Consider the following 18,633-nt stretch of genomic DNA (forward strand, 5'->3'; position numbering starts at 1 on the left):
AGCTGTGACAATACTTAGTCACAGGGTAAAATTGTACTTGGACCGATTTACTGGCATTGAATGTGCACTAACTCATCTAGGCATGGGACTCTTAGAACATGTGATTTGTTTTTAAAGTAAAGTCTCTAGTAGGTTTTTTGGCTTGATTCCAGTCTTAATAAAAACTATTCCCAGTTTAATAATAATTCAGCAATTCGATACTTATGGCCTATTTTTCAGCGATGGCCTTTGTATCCACAATTCTGATAGAGTACTATACTTGTTCCTGAATTAATTGCAAGTTTTAAAATGTGGTCACAAACATTTGCTTTTTATTAAATCAAAGGTTTGGTTATTAAATCAAAGTTTTGGTTAAAGTCTGACTGAAAATAGGTCTCTGTTGTGGATTGTGCAAATCCTCAGTGCTCTGCTATGGGACCTGTGATTTTTTTCTGCTTGTTATATCCTTCTTCAATTCTTTTTTTGTCATTAAAATAATATATTCCAGTTTTTTACTGACACCTTCATTTAGCTGTCATCTGACTGAGTTGAAACTTTATGATGTTGGACGGTATGTTATATACTGTAACTGGGACAAATCAACAACACATGATGATGAACAGTTTTTAAACTTCCAGCCAACACTTAGGTGCACCTAATTAATTCACAAGGAAGCTCATACAAAGAGCATATTGCATGTATCCTTTTGAAACTTCCTGATAAAGAGATGTGTTTTATTTATTTGTTCAAATTTCCTTTGTAAATATATATAACATTTTATTATCTGTATTGGAGATATTCATACTGTGCATCCCTTTATTTTCTTCAGGCTCAATTAGTGTAATCTTCTCTAGTATCCCAGAGAGGCCTACTTAAAGGCAGCATTGATTCAAAATTCTGTAGCGTGCTTTCACTCATGCAAAAATCCAATCAAACCACTCTGACTCTCGAATCCTTATATTAGCTCTAGATGAGGTATCTACTATAACTGATTGCAAGAACTAGTTGCTTACATACCACAATCTCATGTCCGTGTTACCCATCCAGCTAACCCACACGGCCAGGGATGGCTTTTATCTCTTGATCAAGTGTAAATTCTTTTCTTCTGGAAAGCATTTGATTGCTATAAATGGGTGGTATTATAAACATATTTTAAAGTGGGGTTATTCCTAGGCTTTCCCTACAAGGGTTCTATTCTCCATTGACCACAAAGTCCATTTTAAACATTGTGCTGTATTATTAATGGATCAGACTGAGGCCCATGAAAGGGGATTGAAGGATAGCCCTTTACTCTCCTGTGCTGAGTACCCATATCTCATGTAGCAATTTGAGTGTGTTGCCAACTGGTTCTTTAGTTTTATGATTCTTAATAAAAATAATAATAATAATAATAAAATTAATATAATTTTAATTATATTTAAAAATATGTTTTGCAAGTACTTTCCCCTCCCCTCTCAATATACATGCACCACTGGTGCACCACGTTTATCACCAAAGTCTTCCTCATTTCAGTCTCAGAATACTGGCAGCTGTTTGTGACTTGACAATGTTATGAAATAACTCTCCTGCTTCCATTCAGTGCCCATAGTCTTTCTCCCTATGTCTCTCTTGCTCCCAACCTAAATTCAAGTCATATCCATTTGATTTGACATCCCAGTCCTAAATATTATTTGCAAGGAGGACAGTGTAAACTATTTCACAGTGCCAACTAAACTGGTAAGGTGCAGCTTTTCTACTTCAACAGAAATTTCTGGATTGTTGAAAAACAAAAAAAGTTAATCATGGCTAAGCTGTTTTGCAGCTAAATACTGTCTTTCATTGAAATTACACATTCTTCCATGCAACTAATCAATTTTGTACATGGAAAAAATGCATTTGCCCAAACATACCTGGCAATTGCATATGGAGTTATTTTCATTGCACATGGGTGAGTTTATGGCATTCAAATATGACGTTTTATTGCAGTTATGGGAGATTTTCAGAAGTGCCTGTGTGTTTTAGGAACACAGGTTCCATCAAAAAAATCAATGGAATTTAAGGATTTAGGAGCACAAGCCCCAATGGCTTTCAATTGAATTTGTGCACCTAAATCCCTTTGGCATTTCTGAAAATCTCCCCTATACATTTCATGTGCCTATTTAAAAAGGGCCCATGAGAATATAACTATTAGTTTTGTTAAGTTTAATTGTTAAACATATTCCTGGTCTGCGCACATTAAGGTCTACAGAGCATCATTTCTTGTATTTACTACATGGGGAGTCATAAGACAGTGAAGTTGTGCAGGTGAAAAAGCTACCTTAACACTTTCTCTGTGTGTGTGGGCACATACACACACACACATTTTGGATAATATAAAAATGTACACATTTTACTCTACCTGTACTTAAGCTGTGAGTGCAGTTTGTAACACTAAAAGCAGCATGCCTTTCCTGTATCCGAGCAAATGATAGGTGCAAGAAGAGTGGTGTTGGTAGTGGAGATTTTGACTAGGTCACTGAGCTCCAGGGAATGCTGCTGCTTACTGTGCACAAGCAGCGGAAGGGACTGTGTTTCCACGCTAGCAGACCATAATTCTTTCTGGGCATGTCATTTGGGCCCTTACACAAGTGCTGAAGAAAATACCAAAGGATATGCTGCCCTGGTCCTATGGACATATACTTAGGGTTCCCTGCACCCTCCTTTCTCCTTCCTCCCTTTCCCACCCTGTGCAGTCCAGTTCAGCCTGATACTGTATATAATTGTGATTATTATCTGATATACTATACCATGCACAAGCATGAGTACATGAAAAAATGCATTATATGGTGGTCACTTGTTATCTTTTAGCTACCGTGTGACATATACAGTACCACAGGATGTCACAGAGATATTCTGTGAAGCATCACAAAGTTCTATAGAAGATAATTCATACCACTAATAAGTGAAAATGTTATTGTCTTGCTTAAGTTAATCGGGGTTTTCTCAGGATTCTGGAGGGTTAGTCATTCCATTAGGAGTGGCCTTTTTTCTGTGCACTCAACTACCACATTAATTAAACACCGCTTTAAAAAAAGACCCAATGACATATTGAGTATAGGAAGTCTGGCTCAGAAAGATGATTGGTTTTTATTAAACCAAGTTCTCTGCAAAGTGGGCTACAACACAGAAAGTGTCTACTGTCTTTCAGATTATTGCATTTTCATTTGTCCCCTCAACACTTTATATGTATGCACACAGAGATATGTAGTGTCAATTATTATAACGCGTAGTCACCAAATACAACATTATCCTTTTTCCCAAGCTCCAAATTATTTGATATAATTGATAATAGCAAAAATGTTAACTGATAATTTCACGGATTCTCAAACTTCCATATATGTACATTTTCAATTTCTAATAGTGGTTTTAGAAACCATACAAGTGTAATTTAGCAAGAATAACTGTATGTTAAGCTTACTGTCTAACTACTAAACATGGCTAAATGGTAATTATGATTATGATTACCATGAACAGTGAATGGAAATTCAGCAACTGGTTGATGTAAATATGTCCACCCACTATCAAGTGAAACCAATTAGGTAATTATTTTTTAGTGAAACTCCTTTGGTTTAGGGCCTTCACAATTCAAGATAATGAGCTGTAGAACTACCCATACCTCTGGTTCAATTGCAAAATAACAGTGGAGGCATGGAAGTAACCTTATTTATTTTATCAACAGTTTGCTGCCAGTCAAATGTAATGTTAAGTATGTGTGAACATTCTATCAATGTAAATGTGATTTAAAGTAGGGAAAAACCTAAGATATATTTAGGAATAAATATTCATTACTAAGGCCAGCAAGAACACATACAAAATAATAATTATTAATAAATAGTTTGGACTTACATAGTCCTATCATGGGTGGGTCTTAAGATTGCTTTGGAAGTGTGAATTAACTGAACCTCACAGCACCTTTATGAGGTACTGTAGGTAATTATTTTTATCCCTAAATTACAGATAAAAAAATGGAAACACACAGATTTGCCAAGGCCATACAGGAGTTCTAAGGCAGATCCAGGAATATTCTCCCATCTGTATACCAAATACATTTTAAACGGGAGGAAAAATTACTAATATATTGATTTAGTTGTGGATTGGCCCTGCTTTGAGCAGGGGGTTGGACTAGATGACCTCCTGAGGTCCCTTCCAACCCTGATATTCTATGATTCTATGATTGCATCAACTTCTATTTTTATTTCAGCTTTATTGCAGATAGATATTTTCCTGCTCTCATTGGGGAGACAGTTTGCTGGGCAGCTGCCAAAAGGGATCTTTTTATTAGTTTGATCTTTTCTTTACTTATTATTAGCCATAGGCTTGTCCCCAGGTACTGTTCTTCAAGTCACACACCTATCCGGGCTGTCATTTTAACAACAGACTTTCTTTGTTGTAGCCCAAGTATGGTGGGTATTTAGAGAACTTTCTGGGGATATGCAGTTAGAAGGCTTAAAGGATAGTCCTCCTGGCAGGGAACGACTGGAAGATCAGCAAAGATGAGGACTCAACTTCAGACTGTCCAGTTTCTCTCACTTAAGTTTCTGAAATGCCAGATCTTTTTTTTATCATCTACCTCAGCAGAATAAGAAGTTCATTGTCGTCTTGAGGTTAGTGTCCTGTCTCAGGGATCCCTATTAAAATTAATATATTTATTTAGGATTGATATGATATTCCTTACTTAGGCAAAACTCCAATTACCTTCAGCGGGAGTTTTGCTTAAGTGTGTAATGTACAGCTGGCTTAAGTGTGTAATGCACAGTTGGCTCCTTGTATATACCATGTGCTTGCTATGTTATTATTTGATTATATATATTTCTACTTCACCACCATTGTTTTGAACTAATCTCATAATACTCTTACTCATAGCTTATAGTAATTATAACATAGAAAATTAAAGTCTAGTGGTACTTGGAGACATACTGGCCAACAAACATGTTAAATATTAATATAGTAGACAATTTTGGTTAATTTTAGCTGTGAAATTCAGTGTTATGAGCATTTAATTACATTGTGTAACTCAAATATAGATTATTATTATTTATGCCTTAACTCTCAAGACTAGATAGGTAGGCATATTATGAAATATTGGGGAAATAACTTCTCTTAAGAAATATAAGGATATTGAAATATCCAGGGTAAAATATCTTCAACTGATGAGAGATGGAAAATCATATCACCCCACTGTAACATTGCTGAAAATTCGGGTGCTGTATTAATTCTGGAGAAAATTGCACACTCTTATATAATTGAATACTCTTACTGCTTGTTCAGTTTTGTAATAACAAACATAGATTTTAAAGGAGATTATTGATAGGCTATATATTTTGCATCACCTCCTCACTTCTGGGTTGGGGAACCAACTTTCCCCTGTTGAGAACACACACAGATAAATTGGGATGGAGGAAAAGAGAAGAGAGAGAAGCTTAAAAATAAGATTACCATGCAAATAAATGCCAAATATACTATGGTGTGGGCATGATCAACACAGAAATAAGTTTGACTTAAACTATAAAAAGATTCTTTAAAACTTCTGAAGAGTCACTTGGTTTACAATAGGCTCCAGAATGAATCATGTATCTTTCTGTGATGACAGAGATGTTCAGTCAGTTGAATCGGGCCTATACGAATTCAGAAACATCAGATATCTGTAATGATTTTAAACAATTCCTCTTTTAATTATTAATAAGAGAATGAAGGTTGGAGAAAAAGTACCTTAGACAAAAGAACTCCATCTCTTTGAGCACCTTGGACCAATTCTGAGCTAAAGATCCTTTCCGATATTTCGAATGTCCCAGACTTATTCTTTCTTGAGTGTCTCTACCAGACCTGGAACCAGCAGGATGATTTTATGGGACATTATATAAAGATTAGTTTTTGAAAGATTAGTTGAAGTTTATGTCTGTGCTGGCTGTCCCCTACAAGCTTGACTAATGGGGGCATTCAGCACATAGTTCAGTGGTTCTCACTTTTTTAGGTTCCATTTTCAGGTCACTAGGAGAGGTTGATAAAAGGAAATAGAAGAAAGCCAGAAGAAAGGAAAAGAAAACAGACACTGAAAACAACAGGAAAGAGATACAATAGGGGTCAAATCCCAATGAAGTCAGTGGGAATTCTGCCATTGAGCACAACTGGAGCAGATCAGGCCCTTAGATATACAGTGGAAGGAAAGGAAGAAAGGACAGAGATTAGAAGCGTGAAGAAACAAAATAAGTAACAGTGCTGAAATTTGATGCTAAAATGTATTCTTTAGGTAAATGTTTGATTTTTTCGGGGGATGTGTCAGAAGCTCTGACTGTTTAGGAAAACGTTTTATGGAAACTGAGCATGAAATCCTGTCTCCATTGAAGTCAACAGCAAAACTACAGTATGACTGCAGTGGGTTTAGGATCTCATCCTGGTAGCGTATGGCTTCTCCCGTTGGAGATCCTGGGTTAAATATGACTCAGAAGGGAAAGGGTTCCGTGGGTTGAGAGTACCATTGTGTGTTTTGTGCAATGATGATAATCACTTGTGTGTGTTTTGTATATTTTATATCAATTTTATATATGTGATGGAAAAATATACAAGAGAGTTTTGCCCCTGGTGATCTGAGGACTTTTTTTCAGTTAGTCTAATAGAAAATTCCATATAGAAAAGCTGTGTTTTAGTGCACACACTTAAAATCTTTCAGAATGCAGAGAATTACGCCTGCTATATCCACATTTTCCAGAGTAGGCTCGTAAGTTCTTTTTATACATATAGTGGTTTGCCCCTACAAAAAGTTAGTTTTTAGAAAAAAACTCAGAGAGGTTGGATTTATGGAAACAAATTTGATCTATGATATTTAATATGACAGAGCCTGAAACCTCTGAATCTACTTTCATTCTTGATACCTGAACAGGATTAGGCTGGAGCAGCACAGGTTTATTTAACATAGACTTCATTCTCAAAGGCCCATAGCCTGCCCATGGGCCCACATGACCCAAAAGAGAGGGGAAGAGATGAAGTCCTTTTGCAATGGGAAAGTTGTGAAGAGCTGGTGCAGGGGGCACAATCTCTACACCACTGTGGTAAAATCTGAGGAGGATTCTTTTGTTGTGCAGCTATTTTGTCTCCTGCTGGCCCCTGTGGAACTACCCTGGCTTAATCCCATTTACTTTGAACTGTGCAGAGGATTTGGCCTTCAGTACATATTGAGTATTGGTATTGTAAAAACCAATCATGGTCTACTATAGCCCTGTATGAAAATGTACCTATTTCACTATCCAGTTTGTAATTTCAATCATGCATTTTTCTCATTCATTGTTCACTTAACTTAATTTTCATTGCTATTAACCAGTTTTCCATATACCATGAATTAAAGCAGCCAGATTATGGCTGCTTTTCTCATTGTCCTCTGGTCTCCCCCTCCCGATTCGCTCTCTCTTTTTTTTAATCTTCTGCTTTCCATTTCCCCCCCTCCCCTCCTTCTCCTTGTTTGTTTGTTTGTTCCCCTCCTGCTCTTGTTTGTGTTCCCTTGCCCTATGTTCTGGCCCCCTTCCTCTTTCTGTGGCGGCCAGGAGCTCCACTCAGCTATCACATGGTGGGAGAAGAGCTTTGTGTACCTCAGTGCTGTCCCCTTGCTCTCTTCCTTCAGCAGCTGAAGGAAGTATTGAGTAGTCCTGCTACAGCTGTTCTGATTCTACTGTGCACATGTGCACAAAACCATAGATCATGATGGGCCTGGATGCCCCTTAAGCCTAGTCCCAGGACAGTAGCCCCAGCTGACCCTCCTGGCCATGGTCCTGAACTCCCAATGCAGGGCTGGTTGTTCCTAGGCCCTCTGTAGTTGTAATTACAAGTTAATTAATGTGCGTGTACCTGATTTATACAACTTGGGGTTGCCTGTATTTTTGCTTTGGTGTTATATTCCTTTGGCTCTGTCATCCCTTGTAAAAAAGAACAGTAATGAATTTGTATACAGCTGGGATTTGGAGCAAAAATTATTTCTCGATGCAAAATAACAAAAACACATGTGGAGCTTTTACTCTTTCTTGGTGTTGATCTATCTCTTTACAACTCCCATTTAAGCTGTTGGAGAATAAACAAAGTCTCCACTTCTAGGAACTATTTTATATTTATGCTGTATTGTTAATTGTCATTCTTCTGGTGATGTAGTTGTTTTATTAGGCTGGATAGGAGGAGAGGATACATATACAGAAATCTTCCTTTAAGTGTCATATAATTATTTTCTTTTCCTTTGTGATATTTATTCCTCTTTTGTTCAGTGTTTACCCAATTATTTGTTTTGTTAAGTGCTTTGCATTTGTGGGTATGATTTATGCTGCTGTCTGCATTCTGTCCTCACATGTAATGTTTTCTCTATTTCAGCAAAATATTAGGCATTGCATCGCATAAATGTGTGGGATCATGTAGAAACAGTTATCTTCAAGGCAGGGATGGGATGATTACCTGGTTGTCTTTCTTAGATTTTGTCCTTTCTTGTATATTATTCTGATTTTAAAGAATATATTTCCCCTTGTGAGGAGCATCTCTTGGGAGATGCTATGCACCCTCAGTTCTCACTGAACACACACCAAGTACTTAGCACATTACAGGATTAGGCCTTTAATACCCATAAAAGTGGTGGGCTATTGTCACTTGATAATACTGGGGACAGTGTGGTCAGATGCTATGGATGATTATATTAAGCCACCTCTGTTTTGGCCAGAAGCACCCTTTTTGTTTCAGTCATAGGTGGCTCAGAGGCAGAGACTGCCATCAGTCAAATTGTGCTGTGGGTTTGTGATGTCAAGTGTGTGCCAGGGACTAGGTTGAAACCACCCAATATATTTCCACTTGTTCATTAACCCACTGAGCCACCTTGTTATTAATTTTGTATTTCTATATAATTGGCTCATTCGTATTCATATAGTAAATATGAACTAGTTGTTATACTCTGGGCATTTAATTTTATCTTATTTATTTTTATAATGAATCCTGGATTTTCAGAATTAGATAGGCACATACCTGGCACATTCATGCACCAAAATTTTGCACACAGTTGTGTTAATTGCAATATTTGTGTGTATTATATTGTGTGCACATGAAATTCTGCAAATACTTTATTTTTCATTTATTTAACAATCTGTTTGATCTTTGATTTCCTAATGATATCTGGTTACTTCTTGAAAAGCCTGTTATTTTTAAAGAAGAGTTTTGTTACTTGATCTGCTCGGCTTTTTTGCTCCAGATAATTTTACATAGTTTGTGGCATAAAAACCAGAGTAGGTAGTTTACCATATTTATTTTTCTGTCTTATGTTGCACTTCTCTTACCTGATGTTAAGATTAACTTCATCATTTTATAAATGAAGTGATTTGTATGATATACATTTCTGACCTGTGTATACAATTCCTTTTTCTTTATTTTTACATTGTACTATCTCAGATGTTCATTAAAATCTGGATTTAGATTTAGTGTATTTCAGCAGCCAGTAACAGATGCCCCACAAATCAGAGCTAGAGTATGCTTTTGCTCATCATGTATATTTTTTATAGGTGAAATGTTGCATGGCATATTTTTGCTCAGTTTTAGAAGTGACTTTGAGGTTAAGGATGTGTGTTTCAGTTTTTTCTACTATTATAGTGTATATATTACCTTCAGAGTTTCCCATATTGCATTTGTGTACAGGCATTCTACATCAAATAAATTACACACACAGACACACAGATATTCCATCTCCCAGTCTTAAGTCCTTTCTATAGCGGCTGCGAGCTTAAATCATTTTATGTTCAGAATTTATAAGGTATTCTATTAAACCATCTAAGACATTTTAAAATCGTACTTACGCTGATCAGTGTGTGGAAGCCAAGTACTTTATTTTGGTTACTTTTTTAAACACGCTATCTTTAACATTCTGGGTGAGCATCTGGAAATAGTTGTTGTATTTTTATAAACTAATAGCAGCTAGACAGAATATCTGGACAAATAATTTGTTTAGGAAATGTTAAACTCTTTTGCTTTTGAATTTACTCTCATGGACTATTGTGATTTCCTTGAATGCATTCACTAACTGATTTTATGTGATCAATATTTTTTGAAACTTTTTCATCATGAATCATTTGTGCATATTAGAAATTCTCTTTCCTTGAGCATTTTGCTAGTAAAACTTCATTAATTAAATATTTGCAGATACCAAACACAAAAGAGGTGCAACTATGGCAGAAGCATTTTTTAAAAAAATGCAAATGCATATTTTTGTATAATTTATTTTGTTTATTTACTTACTCATTTCTACTCTAAATATTCCAATATTTTGACCAGATTAATTTTAAATATAGTAAGAAACTTGTTAGCTCTGTTTCATTTGGGAGACTTGGTCACAGATTGGTATCCATCAGTACCCACGACGTTTTTTTCTAATATTTACTCTATATTTTCCCTTTCTTAATTTAATCCTTGCCCCCTTTTAACATCATAAATATTTTTCTCTGTCTGTCTTATAAACCCTCAGATATTTACATACTCTTATTATTTCATTAATTGCCAAGCTGTAGGTATCATCTCTTAGCAAAGCTGTAAGTACCTAGCTTTCAGAATCCTTCTGTGGAAGTCAGTCCGTCTAGCGCCTTGATTACAGTTGCTGCTCTCCTTTGAAATCCTTCCAGTTCACCAATATTTTTCTCTTCTGTTAGTACATGTGGTATATGATAGGCATTTTCCTTGTAGCAAAAGATAGATAGGGTACATGAATGGATACATAGCTACAGTACGGGGGAGAGGGACTCACAGAACAGAGCAAAGGAGGGTTTTTTTTAAAGACTCATATTTGCATGCTACTTGATTGTATTGGTTTATTCATTTCTGAAAACATACCAAAGCTGTGAATATTTATTTAGTTCTGCTCCTAATAGTGTTTCTAATAGGGAATTATTTTGGTACAATGAAAGACATTTGTAAATGAAGCAGATAAACCCTTTGGCAGACAAGGAGTGTTTTGTTCAACACAAGAATTCTATTGTCCACTGCTTTAGTTGTCAAGTGCCTAGGGAACCCAGGATTTATGATGATGTTACAATGGCCCTTTCAGTGAAAAGTCTAAGAAGCTGTGAGATTCCGTTCCTCTGCTTTTCAGACTCTCTAATCTTTTTATCATGCAAGGACAATGCAGGATTCAGCTGCTTCTTGGGCCACAGGACTGTCCATTTAACATCAGGCATTGTGAAGTAATTACCATAGTGACAATGGATTTTTGCATCTGACCAGCAACACTTTCAAAATTTCTAGGGTTGTCAATTTGTATAACCCAACTGTTAAGACATTGCTTACTTTACAAAAAATAAAATAATCTTGTTAGGAGTTTTATTTAAAGTGCCACTATGTCAAATCCATTTGAAGCACAAGAACTGTTTATTGGTTGTTTATTGGAGTTTTCTTGTAATTATAATTGGACTTTGAACACAATATTCTGTAAATACAGCAGGTTTTTTTCAGTGCATTAGTAGGGCTTTTTCTTTACTTTTTTGGGGTTGTGGTTGTTGTTGTTTTTGTTTGTTTGGGGTTTTTCCTGTAAACTGCAGATATTGAATATTCTGTTGGGAAACAATGTAGCAAAAATGTTTACAATGGAAAAAATAACAAATACAAATATATAAGGATATATAGGTAATGCCTGTTGCATACATATAAAGATTACTAAACTAAGCTATGCTCTGTGCTGATGTACTAGATGGGAACTCTACAGTAGCTTTCCATCATGTTTTTCATTAAAAACATTGATCATGGCATTTCTCATTCCTTCCCTGAGGTGAAAATGCAGATTTTTTTTGCTATTTGCTACACAGAATGATCAGTATTAGTAAGAACTATTGATTTGAAACCCATGTACCCTGCATAAATGCTGTGTTACTGCTAATGGAGCTCTTGTTTGACAGTTAAACTATCGTGTATATAGGAGGGTCCATTGTTTTGCGTTTATGTACATAAGGAAATTTCACTGTACAGTGGCTAGAGCTGGGAACTGGGAATAAGCATGAGGGTTTTGAATCCCAACTCTATTCACCCCACATAAAGTTAAAACGAGGTTTTAAAAATTGATGACATGCAGGTGTGTAACAGTATGTGCCAAGATTGAAACCCATACACTTCCAATTCCAAGGATACAGGTCTTCCAAAAATAAGATAACCTTACCTGGGCACTACTTTGGTCCTGTAAAGGGAGCCATGCACATTTTGAGCCATATAAGCAAATTATCAAAATGGCATAATTTAGTCCCTTTCCAATGTTATTCCTTTTCTGTGCTTCATTTTTGTGTAATTTCAAACACAAATGCAAAGACAACAAGTTTATTTGAAAAAAAAAACATGTATTTAAAGAGTGTGATATGTACTTCACAGTAAACTACATACAAAGCTTGTCTACATAATGTATTTTCATGAATCAAGCTTTTAGCGTATTAGTTATTGAATGATTGCTCACTATATATCATCATCCATAGCTTACATTTGTTTTCTATCATATAATGATTTAGAGCTTTATTGAATATTTCACAATAATTAATTAATTTAACTTATTCTGTTTGCAACATATCCATGAGCAGATTGCGCTTTCCTAGGACTTATTCATAATTTGAATTTAGTTGGTGAACATGTTTTCCAATTTTTTAAATCTATAGATTGATCATAAATATCTGAAATTGTAAGTTGAGTTGGTTACCAAAGTTGTGATTGGCCAGATGAGTTGCATGTTTTTATTTCTGTTCTCTGATGCGATTAGTGAGAAGCATTTCTGGTGTGAATATTTATGCAAGTACAAAATTTGTTATCCATGAACACGTGGATGCAACTTAAATTAGCTCTCAGTCTGTGAACATTTTTTTGCCAGTAAAATTTGATTGCTCTACTGTGGTCGGAAAGCACATACAAAAGGAGATTTAAAAGCAAATTTATTTAAAAATCCAAATGAATATTCATAGTGTTTTTGCATATTTACCCAGCTCTGATATTTAGAAACATGTTTGTAATCATATCAACACACATTATAGAGTATTTTGTAATAATTTCCTAAAAGTTTTCATTTAATTTTTGGGTATTTGGATAAAGAAGATAGAGTGCAATCTAGTCTGACTTCCTAGGAGTGTTCATTGGTAGCAGCCTAACGGCTGTTAAAGTATCTGGTGCGCATCAGAAGCATGAGCCTCAGTATAGTCTCCTGTCACCACCTAGCCATGAATCCAAATAGCTACATTCTTTTATCCATTGGTAGAAGTTAGCTCTATGAGGCCACATATCTTTTGAAAAGTATAGCATGCTTAGGGCCTGATACTATGAGCTGTTGACCACTCAGAGTTAAGGGGTCTCTGCAAATCCTGGGAAGTGTTCAACACCTTGCAGAGCTGGCCCCTTGGCAGACTTGCATGGGTTCCTTTAATAATCCAAAGGAATCCCCATGTACATGCACTATACTTGAAACACTCATTCAAGTACAATATTGGCAAAACTCTTACCAGTCGTGAATACAGTCTGGCTACTCTATGGATGGAATACAATTGCCCAGAACCTGGGATACGGTGTGTCTGGGCTTTGCTGCATATTCTGGACTTAAAGCCAGAATAGCGAGGCACAAAGACTTACTTCATTACAGGGGGACCCTGCTGCCTTCTCCCCCTCCCCCCCATCTGCTTCCATACTGCTGGCACAGAAGGCTAAACTCCCTGGATCCCTGACTGCCCAATCACCACCTTGGGCCATTAGCAACTAGTGCAATTTAGAGCAACATTTAGGCTTCTTTGAGGTATGCCAGGAGACTGGCCCAGCATTTAGCCAGCCAGGTCTGGAGAGCACAGAGGCCATCTTCCTCAGCAGTGCTCATAATCCTAGGGTAAAATGCATTTTAACCAGTGTATTAATTTCACCACAAATATAAAATATTCACTGGAAAAAACAGCATGTGAGCAATTCATTTCATTTAGTTTTAATGCTGAGTCCTCTACACAAAATATTTAAATTGCTTTACAAAAAAGAGAAACATCTATTAATGGCTCACAATTATATTACACTTATTTTATTATTTAAATGTTTAGCAAACCAAAGTCTGTAAAGACAAGGAAAGAAAAGGTTTGAACAAGAGAAGCAGAAAATTGTATTCTTGTAGAAATGGGAATTTAGTTTTCTTCTGAGTAATTCAGCTTGTTGGGGACACACAGGGTCATTCTACTCCCCGCATTATATCTGTGCTATCTCATTGATTACAGCCTGCTTGCACTGGTATAACCGTTATTATCTCACACTGAAATACTTAATAATTATTATCAACTGCATAACAGAAGCTCTGAGAATATAAGATGCAGCACCCTTTGATCATCTCTTAGTAATAGTCACTGGCTAATGGAGTAATTATCATGTGCTCATTCTCTGTAATGTGGGTAACAGGAACATGATGATGATGATGCGTAATAGGAACATGATGATGCAACCAACCTGTCTGTGTGGTTGGACATTGATACACGTGTGGAGTCCCACTGACTTCAGTGGGATTCTGCATGGGTGTAAGGAAGCCCTGGTTGGATCCCTTTGCAGGATGGAGCCCTACTTTAGTCCTAGTTTAATATTTAATAATTGTAAAGTGCTATCATGAGGCTTTGATAATTTTAATGTAGATTTTACTGAAAGAGGTAAACAAGATATTTTTTAAAAATTCAAAACAGGTTGAGAATTTTATGCTATTTTATTGAAAACTTGAGGAAGGTATCTCTCCTATTCTCTCCTGCTCCAGGCAGATGGTAAGTAGCATACTGTAGATATCAGTCAACAGGTGTATGCACACAGCCATAAATGTCCAGAATACTGCTGAATCGGACTGTAGGTGCTGGCTGGATAAAAAGGCAGCATTCCAATTTGTTGAAAGAATTATTTTTTTATTGGTAAATGTTGGTAAACGTCAATTTCAAAGTACAAACACATAAACCAGAGAAAAAGTATTTCCTTCAATAATAATCAGAATAAAAAGACAGACAAAGAAGGAAGAATGCAGCTTGAGAACTTAGATTCATTTAAGGATATTTACTTTATATATTTTGACATGCGATGTTCACAATTTGTGTTTTAAGTTATAAAACATTTTGAATCTCAATTTCTGCTGTCATTACATAATTAAGGTCTGACCCTCCCATAATTTCCTGCAACTGTGAAAATTTAAATAAATAAAAATAGAAAAAATGCTTAAAAATAAACATCAAAATTATCTGTCAGATGTATTTTAAAATGTTGAATTCTGCCAACCCTAAGTATATAGCTGCATCAAGAAGACAACATGTAGACTTGGAAATTTAGTAGTAACAAAATACACGTTTTGCAGTGTTCACATTATAAAATAATGTGGTTTATAGCCATGAAAATAAAGTTAATTTTCTTGTTGTATGAAGGAACCTCCCATGACCACAAACCCAAGGAAAGATGTGCTCTGTAAACCTGCCCAACAGAAGAGCAACCCCCTGCCAATTTTCAAATTCCCAATACAACTGTAACTCTTATCATGGGCATATAGTTCCACTACTCTAGAGGCAGTTTCCTCTTTTCCTTATTCTGTCATGATACTAAACTATCTGATTTGTAATATGTCTTACAGCACTTAGAAATGCTGGAAGCACGTCTTGTTGGCTGATGATACCTGACATGTGACTATAGCTGGGTTGTTGTTTTTCCCTTACAAGTGTCTCTTGCTCTGGAGAATGTTCCCAGAGCATATTTTCTTTCATGAGATTCTATTTGTCTAGGAGGTAGAGAGAAAGATGTGAAAGGATATTGGCATGGCCTCCAGCACTTTAATTATGGGAACATTCTTCCAATAATAGGTCTATATGGGTAAAAGTTACTTGTAAATTCTATCCCCGGCCTATAGATATTCTTCTGTCTCCAAAATCCCATTGGGCTGTTGGGGTAACTTAAAAGTTAGTGTTTTTTGTTTGCTTGTTTGTTTTTCCCTTTTTATTGTGACTGTAAAGTTACTTTTGATTTCAAATGAACTTTTCATTCTTTGCAGCAAGAGCTGAGATATCGGATAAGTGGCAGCACAAAATTTAAATCTTCGTTGTCAACACAGACTCATTAAGTGGCCATTCAAATGGGCGGAATATGTTACATAAATTGGCAGCAAGTTTCCAGTGGGTGAAGGTAAGATATCTGACTTCATGACTTATAATTGACAATTTAGGTATATGTTGCTCTCTTTTTGTCGCTCCATATATACACTGTGGCATGTCAACAATTAGTAACCTCTTGTTTAAGCCAATTTGTTGCCAGATTTTCTCAGAGTTTTCATAGTGTGGGTACACCGGTCTTCAGTGCCACTCGGAGAGCTGGTGCCTTAGGACATTGAGCATCTTGCTGTGACTATCTTGTAATGCACTGTTTGAAAAGCTGCACTATTCATATCATGCTCATTTACATTTATAACATCATAACTCTTCTTAAGGACGCACAAAAAGGAATTTAGCACTGAAAGGGTTGAGGGGATGGTAAGCTATAGTCAGAAATTTTCCAAAACAATGAGAGTAACCATATTACATTAATCCAAAAATGGGCTCTGTGTTGCTGTTTTTCTAAGGCTGCATGGATGAGCAGCTTTTGTATTTATTTTTCACCTGTACCATTTCATGTAATGTCACTAATCTTGAAACAGCCATTCATACTTGTGCTGCAAAAGGTTTTGTTGTTCACTGTGAGGCTTAGCTGAAAAATGCTGCTGAAAATGTGGAGACAGGGTGGAAAAATGGTTCTATTATTCTTCCTCCATAATTCTATTATCAGCCTTTAACCTCTGACATTCTGTGCTTTTCTGATCTACCAATGAAACAAGAGATTCCTCAGAGGTGAGAATTCTTAGACAGAAGTATCCATATATTTTTTTAAATCAACGATAAAATCTGTAATAAATAATATAGATAGTAGCGTCATTTATAGCAGTATCAGATGTGAAATCCCTTTTGAATTGTGATGTTTTTTAAAGAGTCTACAAGACTGTGACATTAAAGCTCTGTAGCTATCTGATTCATTTACATCTTTTTATATTCAGTACACTAAAGTCCTGCTTGACAGATGCTTCATTTCTGTGGAAATGTCCTTGAATGATGATGATCTCATTTCTGGCAGCCAAATGGGCAAAATACTACAACATCCCTATGAACAGCTACATGGATGTGCATGTCCAACATTCACTGAGTCGTTAAGGTAGACTGCAGCAATTAGTATCAAGTTGTAATAGAATGGTTTCAACCGTTAAACTGACCCCACTACACTGAATTTCCTTGAGGAAATCTATAGGCCTCTACACCTTTGTCAGGGTTCCTTCCCCACTCTGAACTCTAGAGTACAGATGTGGGGACCCGCATGAAAGCCCCTAAGCTTATTTCCACCAGCTTAGGTTAAAACCTAGTATGCTGCCACCACCAAGTGATTTAACAAAGAATCAGGGAAGAGATCACTTGGAGACATCTTCCCCCAAAATATCCCCCCAAGCCCTTAGACCCCAGTTCCTGGGGAGGCTTGAGAATAAACAAGATGAGCACAAACCAGCCTTGGATTTTTAAGACCCAAAAAACCCAATCAGATTCTTAAAAACAACTTTATTAGAAGAACAAAAAAAGATAAGAGAACAACTCTGTAAGATCAGAATGGAAGATAATCTTACAGGCAGTCAGATTCAAAACATAGACAATCCCTCTAGGCAAAACCTTAAGTTGCAAAAAGACCCCAAAACAGGAATACATATTTCCTACAGCACAGCGAATTTCACAAGCCAAAACAAAGAAAACCTAATGCATTTTCTAGCTAGATTACTTACTAACTTTACAGGAGTTGGAGGGCTTGCATCCTTGATCTGTTCCTGGCAAAGGTATCACACAGACAGACAAAAGCCTTCCCCCCCAACCCCCCTCCAGATTTGAAAGTATCTTGTCCCCTCATTGGTCATTTTGGGTCAGGTGCCAGCCAGGTTACCTGAGCTTCTTAACTCTTTACAGGTAAAAGGACTTTGCCTCTGGCCAGGAGGGATTTTATAGCACTGTATACAGAAAGGTGGTTACCCTTCCCTTTATATTTATGACAACCTTCAAACTAGGAAGAAGCTGTTCTATATATTTGTGTCTAACAGTGCTTCTTATTTTGTTGTTCATTAAAACTCAATTGCCAAATGTTGCCATCCAGACCCAGTTCTTGGTCAGGCAAAACTCCCAGTGAAGTTACAGTTTAGCCTGAGTAAGAGCTGCATGATTTGCATGCATGCAAAAACACCACTGAATAAACAAAAAACCCCACCTTGTCTTAATTACGGCCCTGAATCTGCTCCCCTTCTCGTCAGTGGGAGTTAGGCAACTGATTTAATGGGAAGGGAGCTTGGGCTCTCTTTGCACATCTATGCCAGTTACTGAACTTTAGTGTTCACATTACTAAGATTCTGAATAAAGCCTAATCTGCTTTCTTTTCAACGTGGCACCCCCTCTCATTTCTGGCTTCTTAGACTAGTCCAGGCCTACTCCTGCTCTTTTCATTCTTGGCTCAGTGCTACACTCACAAGCAGATTTTATTTTAATGACATTCTTGGATGGGGACAAAACGACCACCACATGTGCTTGGGAAAAGTAAAGAAGAAACATAGAACTACTAATGTGGGGCTCAAATCTA

The 18,633-nt window shown here is 36.6% G+C and overlaps 1 protein-coding gene across 2 annotated transcripts in view; it reads left to right on the forward strand.

Moving 5' to 3' along the window:
- Positions 1–18,633, forward strand: part of CDH11 (cadherin 11) — a 104,720-nt gene that overhangs the window by 36,415 nt on the left and 49,672 nt on the right. For both annotated transcript variants that reach the window (XM_073307968.2, XM_073307969.2), the window contains exon 2: positions 15,995–16,125. The gene's annotated coding sequence lies outside the window, so the exon portion shown is untranslated. The remainder of the gene's footprint in view (positions 1–15,994; positions 16,126–18,633) is intronic.

The sequence above is a fragment of the Lepidochelys kempii genome, chromosome 12 (assembly GCF_965140285.1).
Source record: "Lepidochelys kempii isolate rLepKem1 chromosome 12, rLepKem1.hap1, whole genome shotgun sequence".
Taxonomy (NCBI): domain Eukaryota; kingdom Metazoa; phylum Chordata; order Testudines; family Cheloniidae; genus Lepidochelys; species Lepidochelys kempii.